We start from the raw sequence: 19737 nt of genomic DNA on the forward strand, positions 1-19737 counted from the left end.
GCCCCTCTGCGCTAATTTTAACAAATCAACTGAACAACCTTGATTATAGTGGAGTAAATAATCAATATTGGTTCTAGTGTGTTATATATGTTTGAGGGTCATTTTAATACAATCATAAAATAATAGTTCTTTTCTTTCCCCTTTTTAACAAATCATACTTTATTCTCTGTTATACCTCTCCAGGGGGCAAATTCACTAAGATGCGAAGTTGCGCCAGGCGCAACTTCGCCGCACTTCGCCAGGCGTAGTTTCGCCAGCGCTTCGCAAATTCACTAAAATCCGAAGTTGCGCACAGGGGTAGCGTAAGGTTGCGGAGTTGCGCTAGCGTTGTTTCGCTATATAAAGCGAAGTTGCGCTAGCGAAGACTAATTTGCATACGGCGCGAAATTCAAATTTCAATGGAGGAACACGTATCTGCACTACAAATGCCTAGAAAACCTTCAAATCTGCAAATAAAAATTTTATTTTGCCCTACACATGTGCCCACTGTCTAGGTAAGTTGCCATGAGTCAGGAAATGTAGGGGGGAGGAAGGGGAGCCTATCAGCCATCATGTAGAAAACACGCCAGCGTTTTTTGGGACTTAGAAAAATGTTGACTTTTTTTGAACAATCCCTATCTACTCTATTGCGCTTCGCCAGGTCTGAGGTGGCGAAGGAAGTCTAGCATAAAAGGTAGCGTTCGCTACACTGCGCAAGTTAGTGAATTTGCGTCGTTTCGTCGCTAGCGAAGATTCGCCTGGCATAAGGTTGCGAAGTAACACTAGCGAAACTACGCCAGCATTCGTTAGTGATTTTGCACAGTAGCGAAAATGCCAAACGCTAGCGAATTAACGCAAACGTTCGGCGCTTCGCTCCTTAGTGAATTTGCCCCCAGGGGTGTAAGTGGTGCTAAGGAGGCTCAGGAGTACAGAGGGTCTGAAGGAAGTCTCAGTTTGAATATATATATGTATACACCAATTAACATAGGTTAGGGAGATCTTATAACATTGTAATGTGGGGTAAATTATTTAAACTGATTAAGTCAGCAGCTTATTGGACAGTGCATGGGGTATCCCACAGGTTTCCCTGAATATCTGTCTGAAAGTCAGCCAGATGTTGATTGGGTGGGTTTAAAAAACCCATCAGATCGATGACCCCATCGATTGTTGATGCTGCACTCTGACCGCCCCTATTCTTCTCATCGTGATCCATTATTGGGCCCTAGGGCCTCAAGGTCGGCAATTTGGGGAGAAATTTTGGATCTCCCTTTGTATGGCTACCTTAAACAACTGAGTGGGTAGACCTGTGACAAGTGCACACCAAAAACAAACATGGGTATTTCAAATATTGTTAACGTTAGAACTAAATGTAATATAGGGTATGGGACCTGTTATCCAGAATGCTCAGGTCCTAGGTTTTTCCGGATAAGGGATCTTTCACTAATTTCGATCTCCATACCTTAAGTCTACAAAAAATAATTTAAACATTAAATAAACCTAATAGGATTGTTTTGCCTTCAATGTAGATTTATGATATCTCAGTTGGGATCAAGTACAAGGTCAAAAAGCTGGCAAGCACTCCGTGTTACACTCATTGGATAAAACGTAAAAACTTTATTTCAGCAAGTTTATTTCAGCAAGTTAAAAAAACAACACATTTCTCTAACTGGCTGAAAACAATTGTGAACATGTATTTGGAATGGCAACATGACCTAAAAATGTCCCAAATTCATTTAATAAATGTTCTCAGAGGAACTTTCATTTAGGCGCAGATTTAGCAAAGGTCGAGGGGGATTTTTGATTAAAAAAAAAAAAAATCGAATTTCAAGCTATTTTTTGTGTACTTCAACTAAGGAATAGTCCAAATTCCATTCGAATTTGAAAAAAAATTGAAAATGCGAAAATCAAAGTTTATCATGTACTCTACTGTCTCTTTAAAAATGTCACCATCTAAAACCTGCCGAATTGCTATCTTAGCGTATGGGGAGTTTGGAGTCAATTGGCGGACTTCGAATTGAATTTGTTCGAATGTGCCATTCCTTCAATTTGAACGAATACGGACCTATTCGATCTAAAACGGACCTATTCGACCAAAAAAAACCTTCAAATTAATTTCGGTTGGTCTTTTTGAATTTCGAATTTCGCCGTTTTTTCAATTTGAAATTCGACCCTTGATAAATATGCCCCTTAAAGTAAGCATGGTGCGACATTGCAACATAGGTTTAACTCTTACTCTTTAAATATTATATCAAACAGGCTTTAGTCCATTTATGTCAATGAACTTTCATTGGTATCCACTTACTGCAAAATTATACCATATCATCGTTCTTAAACAATTTAATCTAGCCTCAACACGGAGTGCAATTTGATTTATGACTGTTCATTTTTAGGCTATTCACTTGGACATCATAATTTCATTCCTACTTACTCCCATCATAATTAATGATTATCAATTTTGCCAAAAGTGCCCAATTAAAATTACATCAACCAAATGTCCTCCTTTAAGTTCCACCAGCTAAGTGAAAATGACTGGCATATAAATATATTAAAAATATAAATAACCATATAGACCAATATGTACAGTAAATGTATATTTAAACATAAAACCTCCTTTGAATTAACAAAATATGTTTTTTGGTTGTTTTATATACCCTAAATAAGGGTTTCAGAACAAAATTAATCAAAATTGAGCAAAATGATAGCTGAACTACAAACCATAATTTCATTTGGTAACTTTCAGTTTAAAATTCTAAACAAAACAGGCTAAATTGAACCTCAGATTAAGTGCTGCTGGTTGCCGTGTTCCAAAACTAAAAATCCAGCCATCGCAACACTTTCACTAAAATTCACTCAGAGAACCCAAGTTCACTAAGTTGTGAAGTTTCGTCCTGGGCGGGAACGCTGGCGAATTTTATTTCGGCAGAGCGAGCAAATCAAAGCGAAGATGTGCTAGCTTTCAATTCTGCCTAGCGCAACTTTGCTAGAGGTCTTGCTCTCAGGCTAATTTGCATATGGCGTGAAATTTAAAGTGGAATGGAGCTATTTTTGTTGCAGCTAATACATTGTCCAAAATATAAAAACCACCAGCACACCCTGACCTCTCGAAGTATATTAGTCCGGTGCTCAGTAAAAAAAGGGTTTGGCACCCTCAATTACACTTGGGTAAAAAAGAAAATTACCGGCCTGAGAAAAGTCCTGAGTGCAGCTAATTCATTACATTTACACTGGAGTCAATAGAGTTGTTTTAATGCCCTACACATGAGCCCACTTTCAAAAAAAGTTCCATATGTAAGAAAGTGTATGAGGGAAACCGGGTACCCAATAAATTTTATATGCCTTTTGCAGCCTAACACCCTAAAAATGTGAAAAGTCGCCAGCATTTTTTGAATTTAGAAGAAATTTACTCAGAATATGAAGTCTCAGCTGGTGAAGGCAAGTCTGGCGATTGAGGTAACGTTCTGTAAAATCCGCATCTTAGTGAATTTGCGGAGTTACGTCCATTCACCAGAGCAAAAATTCAACGCTGGCATATATATCCTTGGCTAGCAAAGTGACGCCTGTGCCCGTTAATAAATTGGCGAAGTGACTGAAAACGGTAACGGAAAACGTTAACGATGGCGAATCATCGCCAGCATTAGTCACTTCACCCTTTACTAAATCTGCCCCTTGAATCATTAGTTGTGAAATATCCCCGCCTCTACATTCCATAAAGTGCCTAGATACCACAGTAGTTTTACTGCCTGAGATAATCTGATTGATGTTGTAATAAAAATACCTGTGCGACGGGTCGCCTGCCGCATGGTCCAGTTCCGGCGACATCTTGCTCCTCTAAGGGCGGGCGCGCACGGCTCTGTGTTTCTTAAAGGTGCAGGTGCGCTGGCGTGATGACGCCAGCGCGTAATGGCGCCAAAAGTATAAATAGGGTGAAAGGGCTTCCAGAGTTTGCCCGTGATAGAACTTGTGATAGAACCACTAGTTCTTGTGGTTTCCTGAGCCTTGTGCGTCTGTCTTTTGAATTCTGATCTGATTATCCGTGTTTGACCCAGCCTGCTTCCTGACAATCCGACAATCTGTTTCCTGACCTTTGCCTGTCTAGGACAACTCTTCTGCTTAACCCTTTGATTGATCACCCGGTTTGACCCTTTGCCTGTTTGACGATTCTGATATCCACCTGCCTCGACCCAGCCAGTCTGACCATCCTTTTGCCTAATCCTTTTGTACCGTGACCTTTGGCCTAACTGACTCTAACAACAGTCGTGTCCCTTTGCCTGCCAGAACTCCTCGCCTTGCTCCTCTCGAAAAGTCCAGGTGGCATCTGAGTACGCTGAGGGCTCCTCCCGAAGCCAAAGGCAGTCACACTACTGGTGAAGCCAAGCCCAGACCAGAGAGCTTGGCACTAGTTCTGGTTTAGGGTGCCGACCGTGACAGATGTACTCCCTCACGCTACACTTCGGGCTCCTTGAAGTGCAACCCACATATTGATCTGCCTGCTACTTACAAAGGACATAGATATAAAAATCCGATCACAGGTTACACCATATAAAACCATATAAAACCGGGAGATATTTATTAATGATATTCCTCACCTGTTGGTGTTGCCTACTGTAGGATGTTATAAACAATGGCACATCATCTGACTTAACTCTTTCTTCACTATTACTGTCCCTTAATAAAGCCAATCTATCTTGTCTTGCATTTAAAATGCAGTTTTTAAAGGGGCAAAAGAATACCCTCTAACCAAAAGGTCTCTCAAATCAATTGCTTTGGTTATGTATTCGGTATCAGTATTACAATTCTGTTGAAGCTTCTGAAACTGGCAAAACTGTATGGCCCTAGGTCACCCTGGTCATCGTGGACATATTTTTACACTATTCAGAAGAGTTTTTCACTGCCAAATGACCATTATAAAATAGGGATGGGTGAACTTTTTCGCGTTTCACCGAAAAAAATACGCCCATAGACTTGTATTGCGGCGTGCGTCAAAAAAAGAGACGCACGTCAAAACAATATCGGCGCGCGACATTTTTTTGACTTTAATGGGCGTCTGCGACATCTCGCCGGCGGCGAATTTTTGGCAAAGCGAAACGGATCAAAATCACCCATCCCTACTTGAGAGGTAGAATTCGGAAGGTGTTAATAGCAGCGGATGAATGTTCTAACAAAATAGGATTTGAACTGAGCTGCATTAATTAATTTGCATCAAGTACAATGTACTGTTGTTATTATTACAGAAAAAGAAAATGTTTAAAAATCTGAATTATTTGATTAAAATGGGGTCTATGGGATGCAGTCATCCTGTACTTTGGAGCTTTCTGGATAACAGATCACATACAGTACCTGAACTTCTAAATTCTGTTTGGATCATAAGAATCACAAGATCACCATTATGCATGTGCTCTATTACAGTATATACCCCCTATCAGGAAAGGGATGCAAAAGGCACCATTTACTACTTGCATGGCATGGTGCCAAGTATGGAAAAGGGTGCAGTTCACCATGTAACGTTGCACTTTACAGACTGTTTTGCATGTAAATTAATTGCCACAAATCCGTATTATAGAACGCAGAGACCTATATACACCCCGTGAAAACAGTACTATATATGGCAGGTAAGTATAGCGCTGCCTTGTGTTCATCAATGCTGCACTCTACACCGTTTTTTAATCTACAGAGCACAGCCAGAAATGGTCTATGAGTGAGCAATAAAGGGTGTGCTTTTGATCTAATTATGCTGCTATACCTAAAGAGCTTCCTGTAGTATGCTAGTGATATTTTCTTGTGAGATAAGTTCCTAGTTCTACCATGCACAAGCTACATCTGATTCAAAGTTCTTTACCAATATTATAACCTAGTGATGTGGAGGCTGGCACAATACCCACGTTTTGGGACTGCTTCGAAACCTCGCTCCCCCATTTGCGGTTCGCAGGCGGGTCTGGGTTGAGCTCTTCTGCCTGCTCTCCCCATCCATGACCTTAGACTGCCGGCTTCTGACTTCCAGTTTTATAGAGGCATGCCTGCACGCCAGCCCCTTTTGTGATGTCATCAGCAGGGCGGGTAGGCCTGGGTCTATAAAAGGAAGGGGGAGTCGGGTGCGCGGGCGCGGATTGAGGGAGGTTTTTTTTCTGTCCAAATATTTTCTTTTTATTTCATTTTGGTGAGAACACTGATTAGGCAGATGTAATTAAAGGGTTTCCCTACCTACATGGAGCTCAACACCCCCCCCCCCAGATTCAATGCAGTCAAAAGTCTTTCAAAATGCTGTTGTAGATCAGAAACACACAGGGTAATGAAAAACATAGGCCCATATTTTACTCCTGAGTAATAACATAAAGCAGCCCGATTAGAAGTTTGTCTTAACCGTTAGCTGGGGTGAGATTGCTGTGGATAACTAGTAAGAAGCAAACATAGAAACATAGTAACTGCTACTTGATTCAGAGGATGGCAAAAAAAAAAAACCCTGTTTGAATGCTCTTTTATTTGACCCAGAGGGGTAAAAAATCCTTCATGGCAATCGGATCAACTTGTACTTTAAGCTATCTTCCATAACCCTGTATTCCCTATCTAATGTATGAGCCTGTACGACTAATTCAGAGAGAGAATTCAACATCTTCACAGCTGAGGTACTCCTTTAACAACACTGGTCCAATTAGAATATGTTCCATTTGCGACCACTCTTTGTAATCTATCTTTTAGCCAGTTCTCTATCCAGGTACACATACTATGTTCCAGGCCAACATTCCTTAATTAACCCTTCAAAAAGCTTTACTACCACTGACGTCAGTCTAACTGGCCCTTAGTTTTGAAGCTAAAAACCGGATCCCTTTTTGAATAGTGGCACAAAATTAGCAATTTGCCAGTCTCTCTGTACCATGTCAGACTTCAATGAATCCTGAAAAATTAAGTAAAGACGTTTGGCAATAACAGGGCTAAGTTTACTAAGTACCCTTGGATGAATATCATCCGGCCACAGACCTTTGTTTATCTTAACATGTTCCAGTCTCTTTTGAATTTCCTCATGTGTGAACCATGCATTATTAGTTATATTACTATAATTAGGACTATTAAGAAGGAAACCATCATTAACTTGTTCCTCAATTGTGTAGACAGGTGAAAAATAACAGTTAAGAATATCAGCTTTTTTTCTGTTTTCATCAACCAGCTGACCCCCCCCCCTCTGATATTAAGGGCCCCACCTTTTTTTTTACTATTTACATAGTTAAATAATAATTATGGATTCTTTTTACTGCTTGCTGCAATACAGTTTTCCATATCGATTTAATCTTGTCTGGTAGCTTTTTTACATGACTTATTGGCCTCCTTGTACCTTATAAATGTTTCGGCTGTCCCAGCTTACTTAAAGGCCTTAAAATCACATATTATCTTACCCACCTCAACAGCAACACTTCAATTGATTCAAAAAGGTTTTGCTTTGCAACGACGATCTATGCTTACAAGGGGAATATGCTGAAATGTATATATATTAAGTAGCATTTTTAAAGACTTCCCATTTTTGTTCTGTGTTTAACACTGTGAAAAGCAATTAGAACTTTATATATTGCAGAGATACCCTAATACTGGCAAAGTTTGCACGTCTAAGATTTTTTAAAATTCAACTCTTTTTAATTCTTCTGTCCCTCCTAAAAAGGGTGTAATCATTTAAATTCACAGTAACATCAGTAACATTGACATCTGTAAACAGGACATGTATGCTGTAAACTTCATGAAATGCAGAATGCAGATTTAAGGACACAACTAATTTTTTATGAAAAAATTCTGGTGGGGTTGAGCACTGTAATAGTTTAGCTGAGCTCAGGAGAGGTGGTTAGGAGAAAAATAGCATCGGAACAGCTAGAGCAGTTTCTTAGCAATATACTTTGAGATATCGCAAAGCTGTAGAAGGTATCAAGAAGCTCTAACATTCAGATGATCATTCTGTTAACTGATAAAGATCGAGCAACAAACTCTGTGGCTAGCAGATTTTTTTTTTTTTTAAAACTACCAGTAAAATGAAAATTCTCACTATTACTATCTTTTTAATGCTAAGTAATTTGACGTCTTTGCTATTGCTGAACCTCTTCCCATTTTTTCCAACTTGGATGTTTAGAGATAAAATACACAAACAATTCAGTTGGGCTGATTCCATTCTAGTGTTTGGCAAAGTTTCTTGAGCAACAAAAAGTTCGTTGCTACAATCTTACTATTAATCTTTAAAATCTTTTTCAAAGAGGCTGTTCACTGATTACATTTTTTGTGGAGGGAGTTTAGATGGTTTAGATGTCCTTTAGTGAATTACATTGGCTAAACTGGTTATTGCACATGGCGACAGGCTCCTTTGTAAGATGCATTGTGACATCACAAAGCTATAGAAGGTATCCAGAAGCGCTGACACTCAAGAGAATATATTCTGTTAGCTGCTGAGGATAAATCAACAAACTCTGTGAATAGCAGAATTTTTTTTAAACTACCAGTAAAATGAAAATTCTGAGTATTATTATAATTTGACGTCTCTGTTATTGCTGAACCTCTTCACATTTTTCCTGTTTTTCTGTTGCTGCAGCCTTACTATAAACCATTGAAATCTTTTTCAAAGAGGCTGTTCACTGATTAATTTTTTGTGGAGGGGGTTTCCATGTCCTTTAATGAATCATATTGGCTACAATGATTGTTGCAGTGATTGGCTCCTTCCCTTTGCAAGCTGCTTTCTGATATTTCAAAGCAGTAGAAGTTATCCAGAAGCTCTGACACTCAGACCATCATTTTGTTAGCTGCTGAAGATCAATCAACAACCTCTGGGGCTAGCAGAATATTTTTTTATACTTTAAACTGGCTGCAGTAGGCGATTAGCTCCTTCCCTTTTAAGATGATTTCTGTGGCTAGCAGATTTTTTTTAAACTACCAGTAAAATGAAAATTCAGAGCATTATTATCTTTCTAATTATAAAGAATTTCACGTCTTTGTTATTGCTGAACCTCTTCCCATTTTTCCAACGTGGACGTTTAGGGATACAAGAACAAGTCAGTGGGTCCCAACTCCATTCTGGTGTTAGGCAAATTTTCTTGAGGAACAAAATGTCAGTTCCTGCAGCCTTACTATTAGGGGAATATTTATCAAGGGTCAAAGTGACTTTTCGAAGTTAAAAACTTAGAATTTCGACTTCAATTCGAAGTTGAAAAAAACTTCAAAATTTGAAATTGATCATGCACTGCCTCTTTAAAACTTCGACTTCAACCATTCACCACCTAAAAGCTACCAAAGTGCTGTTTTAGCCTATGGGGGAGCTCCTAGAACCTTTATGGAGGCAATTGGTGGAGTTTGAGAGATCAAAGTTTTTTGGGGGGGAAACTTCGAATCGAAGTAGATCGAAGGTGCTATTACTTCAATCGTACCATTAGTAAACGGACCACTTCAACCCCCAAAAACCTTCGACCTCTATTCGGTTAGTCTTTTTGAATTCGAAATTAGAAGTTTTTTTAACTTCAAACTTCAACCCTTGATAAATATGCCCCTTACTCTTTGAAATCTTTTTCAAAGAGGCTGCTCACTGATTACATGTTTGTGGAGGGAGTTTAGATTTCCATTATTTCCAACGTGGACGTTAAGTGATAAAATACAAGAACAAGTTAGTGGGTCCCGATTCTTCTCTTTGCAAGATGCTTTGTAACATTGCAAATCTCTAAAAGGTATCCAGATGCTCTGACAGTCAGACCATCATTCTTTTAGCTGCACAATTTATTTTAAACTACCAGTAAAATGAAAATTCAGAGACTTATAATCTTTTTAATTCTAAGTAATTTGATGTCTTTGTTTTTGCTGAAACTTTTCCCATTTTTTTACAACGTGGACGTTTAGGGATAAAATACATGTCAGGTACAAAAGTCAGTTGCTACAGCCTAACTAATCTTTGAAATCTTTGTCAAAGAGACTGTTCACTGATTACATTTTTGTGAAGGGAGTTTAGATGTCCTTTAATGAATCACATTGGCTACACTGGTTGTTGCAGAAGGTGATTGGCTCCTTCCATTTGCAAGATGCATTGTGCCAGCGCAAAGCTGCAGACGGTATCTGTTAGCTGCTGAGGATCAAGCAACAACCTCTGTGGCAACCTCTGTGGCTAGCAGAATTTTAAACTACTAGTAAAATGAGAATGTAGAGTATTATTATCTTTTTAATTCTAATTAATTAATGTGGAAGTGGACGTTTAGAGACAAAATACAACTACAAATCAATGGGTCCCAATACGAATATGGTGTTTGGCAAATTTTCTTGAGGAACAAAAAGTCAATCACTGCAATCTAACTATTAACCTTTGAAATCTGTTTCAAAGAGGCTGTTCACTGATGGAGGGGGTTCAGATATGCTTTAATGAATCACATTAGCTACACTGGTTGTTGCAGAAGGCGATAGCCTCCTTTGCAAAATGCATTATGACATCACAAAGCTGCAAAAGGTATCCAGAAGCTGCGACACTCAGACCATCATACTGTTAACTGCTAAAGATCAAGCAACAAACTCTGTGGCTAGTAATTTGACGTTTTTGTTATTGCTGAACCTCTTCCCAGTTTTTCCAACGTGGACGTTAAGAGATAAAATACACAAACAAGTCAGTGGGTCCCGATAAAATTCTGGTGTTTGGCAAATTTTCTTGAGGAACAAAAGGTCAGTTCCTACAACCTTAATAATAATCTTTGAAATATTTTTCAAAAAGGCTGTTCACTGATTACATTTTTGTGGAGGGGCTTAACATGTCCTTCAATGAATCACATTGGCAACATTGGTTGTTTTAGAGGAGGGGGTTTAATGTCCTTTAACATAAGACATTGGCTACACTGATTATTACAGAAAGCTATTAGCTCCTTCCCTTTACAAGATGCTTTGTAACATTGCAAAGCTGTAGAAGGTACCCAGAAGCTCTGACACTCAGATCATCATTCTGTTAGCTGCTGAGGATCAAGCAACAACCTTTGTGGCTAGCAGAATTTTGTCTTTTAACTACCAGTAAAATGAAAATTCAGAGTATTATTATCTTTTTAATCCTACGTAACTTGACGCCATTGTTATTGCTGATCCTCTTCCCATTTTTTCCAACGTGGATGTTTAGAGATAAAATACAACAAGCAACGTCTGTAATATGCCGATTTTTACCAATGGATGAATAAAGTTTTGTAGTTTTATATTACCCCGTTGTGCGGAACCACTCTTCTTTCTGTCTACAAACCAATGCGGCCAGTTGCTGCAGGCTGTTAACTGATTACATTTTTTTGGAGGGGGTTTAGACGTCCTTTAACGAATCACATTGGTACACTGGTTGTTGCAGAATGCGATTGGCTTCTTTCCTTTGCAAAATGCATTGTGACATTACAAAGTTGGCTACACTGGTTATTGCAGAAAGCGATTGGCTCCTTCCCTTTTCAAGATTCATTGTGACATTACAAAGTTGTAGACAGTATCCAGAAGCTCTGGCACTCAGACCACCATTCTGTTAGCCGCTGAGGATAAAGCAACAACCTCTGTGGCTATTAGATTTTTTTTATTTATTTATTTTAAACTACCAGTAAAATGAAAATTCAGATTATCTTTTTATTATTATCAAGCAACAACCTCTGTAGCTAGCAGACATTTTTTTAAACTATCAGTAAAATGAAAATTCTGAGTATTTCTAAGTAATTTGACATCTTTGTTATTGCTGAAGCTCTTCCCATTTTTTCCAACGTGGATGCTTAGAGATAGAATATAAGAAGAAGTCAGTGGGTCCCGTTTCCATCCTGGTGTTAGGACAATTTTCTTGAGGAACAAAAAGTCAGTTGCTGCAGCCTTACTATTCATCTTTAAAATATTTTTCAAAGAGCCTCTTTACTGATTACATTTTTCTGAATGGGGTTTAGATGTCCATGTTTTCCAACGTAGACGTTTAGAGATAAAATACAAGCACAAGTTAGTGGCTCCCGATTCCATTCAGGTGTTTGGCAAATTTTCTTTAGCTACAAAAATTAGGTGATAAAGCCTTACTATTAATCTTTGACATCTTTTTCAAAGAGGCTGTTCACTGATTACATTTTTGTGGAGGGGGTTTAGATGTCCTTTAATAAATCACATTGGCTACATTGGTTATTGCAGAAAGCGATTGGCTCCTTCCCTTTGCAAGATGCTTTCTGACATCGCAAAGCTGTAAAAGGTATCCAGAAGCTCTGACACTCAGACCATCATTCTGTTACCTGCAGAGGATCAAGCAACAACCTTTGTGGCTAGTAGGATTTTGTTTTTAAACTACCAGTAAAATGAAAATTCAGAGTATTATTATCTTTTTAATCCTACATAACTTGACGCCTTTGTTATTGCTGAACCTCTTCCCATTTTTTCCAACGTGGATGTTTAGAGATAAAGTATAACAAGCAACGTCTGTAACGTGCCGATTTTTACCAATGGATGAATAAAGTTTTGTAGTTTTATATTACCCCGGTGTGCGGAACTACTCTTCTTTCTGTCTACAAACCAATGCGGCCAGTTGCTGCAGCCTTACTATTAACCTTTGAATGCTTTTCCAAGAGGCTGTTTACTGATTACATTTTTTTGGAGGGGGTTTAGATGTCCTTTAACGAATCACATTGGTACACTGGTTGTTGCAGAATGCGATTGGCTCCCTTCATTTGCAAAATGCATTGTGACATTACAAAGTTGGCTACACTGGTTATTGCAGAATGCGATTGGCTTCTTCCCTTTGCAAGATGCTTTGTGACATCGCAAAGCTGTAGACAGTATCCAGAAGCTCTGACACTCAGACCATCATTCTGTTAGCTGCTGAGGATCAAGCAACAACCTTTGTGGCTAGCAGAATTTTATTTTTAAACTACCACTAAAATGAAAATTCAGAGTATTATAATCTTTTTAATCCTACGTAACTTGACGTCTTTGTTATTGCTGAACCTCTTCCCATTTTTTCCAACGTGGATGTTTAGAGATAAAACACTGGTTGTTGCAGAAGGCGATTGGCTCCTTTCCTTTGCAAGATGCATTGTGACATTGCAAAGCTGTAGACAGTATCCAGAAGCTCTGACACTCAGACCATCATTCTGTTAGCTGCTGAGGATCAAGCAACAACCTTTGTGGCTAGCAGAATTTTGTCTTTAAACTACCAGTAAAATGAAAATTCAGAGTATTATTATCTTTTTAATCCTACGTAACTTGACGTCTTTGTTATTGATGATCTTCCCATTTTTTCCAACGTGGATGTTTAGAGATAAAATACAACAAGCAACGTCTGTAATATGCCGATTTTTACCAATGGATGAATAAAGTTTTGCAGTTTTATATTACCCCGGTGTGCGGAACCACTCTTCTTTCTGTCTACAAACCAATGCGGCCAGTTGCTGCAGCATTACTATTAACCTTTGAATGCTTTTCCAAGAGGCTGTTTACTGATTACATTTTTTTGGAGGGGGTTTAGATGTCCTTTAACGAATCACATTGGTACACTGGTTGTTGCAGAATGCGATTGGCTCCCTTCATTTGCAAAATGCATTGTGACATTACAAAGTTGGCTACACTGGTTATTGCAGAAAGCGATTGGCTCCTTTCCTTTGCAAGATGCATTGTGACATCGCAAAGCTGTAGACAGTATCCAGAAGCTCTGGCACTCAGACCATCATTCTGTTAGCTGCTGAGGATCAAGCAACAACCTTTGTGGCTAGCAGAATTTTGTTTTTAAACTACCAGTAAAATGAAAATTCAGAGTATTATTATCTTTTTAATCCTACGTAACTTGACATCTATGTTATTGCTGATCCTCTTCCCATTTTTTCCAACGTGGATGTTTAGAGATAAAATACAACAAGCAACGTCTGTAACGTGCCGATTTTTACCAATGGATGAATAAAGTTTTGTAGTTTTATGCGGAACCACTCTTCTTTCTGTCTACAAACCAATGCGGCCAGATGCTGCAGCCTTACTATTAACCTTTGAATGCTTTTCCAATAGGCTGTTTACTGATTAAATTATTTTGGAGGGGGTTTAGATGTCCTTTAATGAATCACATTGGCTACACTGGTTGTTGCAGAAGGCGATTGGCTCCTTTCCTTTGCAAGATGCATTGTGACATTACAAAGTTGTAGACAGTATCCAGAAGCTCTGGCACTCAGACCACCATTCTGTTAGCCGCTGAGGATAAAGCAACAACCTCTGTGGCTATTAGATTTTTTTTTTTTTTTTAAACTACCAGTAAAATGAAAATTCTGAATATTATCTTTTTATTATTATCAAGCAACAACCTCTGTAGCTAGCAGACATTTTTTTAAACTATCAGTAAAATGAAAATTCTGAGTATTTTTAAGTAATTTGACATCTTTGTTATTGCTGAAGCTCTTCCCATTTTTTCCAACGTGGATGCTTAGAGATAAAATATAAGAACAAGTCAATGGGTCCCGTTTCCATTCTGGTGTTAGGACAATTTTCTTGAGGAACAAAAAGTCAGTTGCAGCAGCCTTACTATTCATCTTTAAAAGAACCTCTTTACTGATTACATTTTTCTGAAGGGAGTTTAGATGACCATGTTTTTCAACATGGACGTTTAGAGATAAAATACAAGCACAAGTTAGTGGCTCCCGATTCCATTCAGGTGTTTGGCAAATTTTCTTTAGCTACAAAAGTCAGTTGATAAAGCCTTACTATTAATCTTTGAAATCTTTTTCTTTCTCAATATTTTTATTAATGCGTCATCAAGAAAAAACAGTACAATAGAGACAATTTTTCCAATATAATTCACCAGTCATAGGTAATACCCTATTACAATATCTCTTGTTAACAAACATTCTCATAGTAAAAGATTGAACAGTTGGTGGTGCTGTTCAATTTTTTACTACAGAGTTTGCCAATGGGAAGTGGCCATTGTAGAATGTGCACCATCTCCAAAGAATACTGAGAATCGATGTGCTGACAACTTTTCTTACAAACAAACATTCTCATGACACAATTTTTTTTTTGTCAAATTTAAATAAAAAAAACAAAAAAGCAGTAACCATAAGATAAATCCAAGAAGTAAAAAAGTAAAAAAAAAAAAAACCCTGTCACCTGGTATCACATTGCTAGCTATATGGATATAAATGAACTAGTCATAAAGTTTTGCACATTAAGTTCACCCTTGAGGGATGAAAATGCTAATATAGCATGAACCACTCTAATCCTCCGATTAGTGATGGGCGAATTTGCTTCGCTTCGCCGCGAAATGGCGAAAAATTAGCGAAACTGCGCCGGCGTCTCGTTTTTGACGCCGGCGCCCGTTTTTTACGCCGGCGCCCGTTTTTGACGCCGGTGTCCGTTTTTTCGGGAAAATTTTTTTGACGCCGGCGAATTTTTGCGGGCGTTTCGCGAATTTATTCGCTGGCAGCGAAAAAAAAACATGTAGCTTGTAGAACTTAATGAAAGTGTTGGGGGAAGCCCAAGTCGCTGCCCTACATATCTGTTCAGGTGTAGCCAAATTGTGAAGAGCCCAGGAGGTACTCTGTGCTCTAGTAGAGTGAGCTTTGACTTTGAAGGGTGTAGACTGCTGTTTCAATTCGTAAGCCTTGTTAATTGTCTCTACTAGCCATCTGGCAATGGTTCGTATGGATACCCCAAAACCCTTCCGAGCTGTGGAGTACGAAACCAACAGTGAATCCGCTCTGCGAAACGCAGCTGTTCTGTGCAAATAGGTTCGAACAGCCCTCACAACATCCAGTTTGTGTAGCTGTGCCTCCGTATCATGAGTTGGGTCAGGACAAAAAGATGGCAAAACAAGTTCTTGATGTATATGGAAACCTGAAACCACCTTGGGTAGGAACCCTGGCACAGTCCTGAGTACAACCTTGTCGGGGTGGAGAACCAGCCATGGTTCTTTGGAAGATAAAGCTGCCAATTATGAGACCCGCTTTGCAGAAGTTATCGCTATAAGGAAAGTCACTTTCAAAGACAACCACTTAAGATCGCAGGAACCGATAGGTTCGAATGGAGCGTCCTGAAGTGCGGAAAGCACCAACGGTAAATCCCAAGTGGGGGTAGGGTCTTTGAATGGTGGCCTAGCATGTATTACTCCTTTTAGGAATTGTTGTATAGTGGCGTTCTCCGCCCACCTAGTATTTGACAGTGCAGAAATAGCAGAAACCTGCGACTTCAGCGTATTGAGTGCCAGTCCTTTAGTGAAACCATCTGTAAGGAATTCTGTGATGACTTGTGCGGTGCTGTCTCTCCAATTTATCTGTCTGGCTGAACACCAGCTTAGAAAAATATGCCATACCCTGTGATATGCCTTCTTTGTTGAAGATTTTCGTGCCTGAAGTAGAATCTCTATGGCCGGTGCAGAAAATCCTTCTTGGGACCACAACTGGGCCTCAAGTGCCAAGCCGTCAAACGTAGCATGGCTAGATTGTGGTGCCGGGCTGGCCCTTGAGTGAGCAGATCCGGCCGAAGAGGTAGTCGCCACGGTCTGGAATCTCACATATTGATGAGGTCTGTGTACCACAGTCTGTTCGGCCAATCCGGCGCAATTAGTATAGTCGGAACTCGTTCCTGCTTGATCTTGGCAATTACTCTGGGAAGAATTGCTAGAGGGGGAAATGCATACACTTTGTTGAAGTGCCATGGAATCACTAGTGCATCCGTGAATGCAGCTCTCGGATCTCTGGTTCTGGAGCAGTAGCATGGAAGTTTGAAATTTTGTCTGGATGCTAAAATGTCTATGTCTGGTATTCCCCACATCTGCACCAACTGGGCAAACACCTCGTCGTGCAAGGCCCATTCCCCTTGGTCTATAGTCTGTCTGCTGAGGAAGTCGGCTTCCCAGTTCAGGACCCCAGGTATGAAAACTGCTGGTATCATGGGTACTGTCTTCTCTGCCCATGCCATCACCTTTGCTGCTTCCTGCATCGCCAGGGTGCTTCTCGTTCCCCCTTGCTTGTTGACATAAGCAACTGCAGTGGCGTTGTCTGACTGTATACGTACTGGTCGCGATCGTAGCTGGTCTGTCCAGCCGTAAAGAGCTAGGACGATCGCCCGCAGTTCCAGGATGTTGATTGGCAGTCGTGATTCCTGCTTTGTCCAACGACCCTGCAGAGTGAGAGTGTTGTAGACTGCCCCCCAGCCAAACTTGCTGACGTCGGTTGTCACCACTTCCCAGTGTGGCCGAGCCCAGCTTCTGCCTGCAGTCAAATGTATGTGGACTGTCCACCAAGACAGACTGTCCCTGGTTGTTGTGGACAGAGGAATTACTGAAGGTTCTGATGGTCTTTGTTCCAGTGATGGAGAAAATTGCGTTGCAGAGGTCTCATGTGGAACCTGGCATACGGTATCGCTTCTAATGCCGCTACCATGTATCCCAGTAGCTGGAGACAATCCGCTGCTGACACCACTCCCTTCCGTAGGAACACTCGAGTGTTGACCATTATTGCCTGGATTTTGTCCGTTGTGAGTTGAACAGTCTGGTGTCTGGAGTCGAATATGAGACCCAGAAACTGCATACGCTGCGATGGAATTAGAGAACTTTTGCGGTGGTTGATCAACCAGCCGTGTTGACTGAGGACTTGTAGACAAACTCTTGTGTCTGTTGTTGCCTGCTCGGATGACTGAGCTCTCAAAAGTAGGTCGTCTAGGTAAGGCAGAATGAGTATCCCCATGCACCTTAAATAGGCCATGAGCGGTGCCAGAAGCTTTGTAAAGACCCTTGGGGCCGTGCAGAGACCGAATGGTAAAGCTGTGAATTGGTAATGCTGTTCTCTGAGTGCAAATCGTAGGAATGGTTGTGACTTTGGATGGATTGGCACATGTAAGTAGGCATCCTTTAAATCGATTGAAGTCGTGTAGCTGTTGGGTTCCATAAAGGCTATGGCGGAGCGTATTGACTCCATTTTGAATTTGTGGTTGTAAATTAATTCGTTCAACTTTTTCAAATTGAGGACTGGTCTGAAAGAGCCTTCTTTTTTTGCTACCAAAAATAGGTTGGAGTAGAAACTCTTGAATTTCTGGGGTTCTGGCACTGGAACAATTACTCCCGCCTGTAACAGGGTGGATATGGCCTGATTTAAAGCCTCTCGCTTGGTTGGAGGAACTATTGACGGTACAAATCGTCGTGGTGGCATGTTGATGAAAGGGATCTTGTATCCGTTTTTTACAATCTGTAGGACCCATTGATCTTCTACATGTGATTCCCAATGGTATTGAAAGAGACTCAGTCTGCCCCCTACCCGAGCCTCTGAGTCCTGCGGAGGCCAGTCATGATGACGTAGGCTTCTGGGAAACAGGCTTTCTGGATTGCCTAGCTGGGTGCTGCCATTGTGGTCTGTCCTTGTTTGCCCCCTGGTGTGAGTTTGTGTGTGTTCCCCTGAACGAGGGGGACCGAAAGGAACGGTAGCTCCTATTTGTGGTTGACCAGGGCCTTTTGTTATGGAACTTGTTAGTTTGGTCGAATCTGCCTTTTTTACCTGGCGGCAGAAAGGTACTCTTGCCTCCTGTCACATCAGTGATTATCTGCTTCAGTTCTGGACCAAACAGGGACTCTCCCGAGTATTTTAAGTTAAGCAGTTTGTTCTTTGAAGCTGTGTCGCCTGACCAGTGACGTAGCCATAATACTCTCCTGGCAACTACTGTGTTAGCGGTAGATCTCGCTGCTAATTGTGCCACCTCTATGGCTGTGTCTGCAAGGAATGCCAGGGTGGTATGAAGTTTATTCACCTCTGAGGCTAGTTGTTGTGCTGACTCTGGTGGTTGGGACATCAGCTCTTGAGCCCAGTGCTTTGCTGTGCGTGCTAACCCTGCTGCCGCCGTCGCAGGGCGCAATATTGCTGCGGATTGTGTATAAGCTCTTTTGAGGGCAGACTCCAGCTTTTTGTCCATGGGATCTTTAAAAGCTGCCTCTTCCGTTGGAAGTGTAGTTTGTCTAGACAAGCGTGCAATTGCTGAGTCAATCCTTGGGGCTTTATCCCATATTTTACGCTGTTCCTCAGGAACAGGATAAGTATTATAGAAGCGTTTGTTCAACGTAACTCGACGATCGGGCTGAGACCATTCATGATCTATAGTTTGTGATATTGCTTTGAACACTGGAAAGGAACGTGCTTTCCTTTGGTGCACTCCCAGTACTCTATCTGCCTTAGAGACAGTCACCGTCTCATCTTTTATCTCCAAGGTCTCCATCATTGCTTTCAATAGCTTGCTAGAGATTTCTGGTCTGGCAAACTTAGTTGTGTGCTCTGCATCTGAATCACTGCTAGATTTGGACTCTTGATCATCTGAGGCCTGTAAGTCAGAAACACCCACTAGATCAGTTTCCTCCTCCGGTATTGATTCCTCTGTATCTGAGAAATCTGGAGACTTGTCATGAGCCCTGCGCTTTCTATTAGCAGTGATACCCTGTGGAGTGGATTGAAAGGTGGATTTGATCCATTCTAGAAAATCCCCAAATTGTGGATGCAACTGGGAAGTTGAGGGTTGTTGCTGTAATATCGGAGCTGGACTGTCTCTTGATGCCACAGGGGAGCTGGTGTGGCTCTGGTGCTGTTCCTCTTCACTATGGGCCTTCTCTCTGAGAGTAAGGTTGCTCTCTATAGTGGTGGGAGGTTGTGGTGTTAAAATAGGGGCCTCTGAAGGCTTGCAATCAGAACAATAACCTTGCTCTGACTTCCTCAATGTGTGCCTGCATTTTTTGCATTTAATAATTTTCTCAGTCTTTTTAGCGGGCTTTTTAGCTGACTTTGCGACTTGAATATCCTCCCTTAACTCCCTGAGTGAATCTGACCTGTC

Source organism: Xenopus laevis, chromosome 3L, assembly GCF_017654675.1.
Source record: "Xenopus laevis strain J_2021 chromosome 3L, Xenopus_laevis_v10.1, whole genome shotgun sequence".
NCBI lineage: Eukaryota > Metazoa > Chordata > Amphibia > Anura > Pipidae > Xenopus > Xenopus laevis.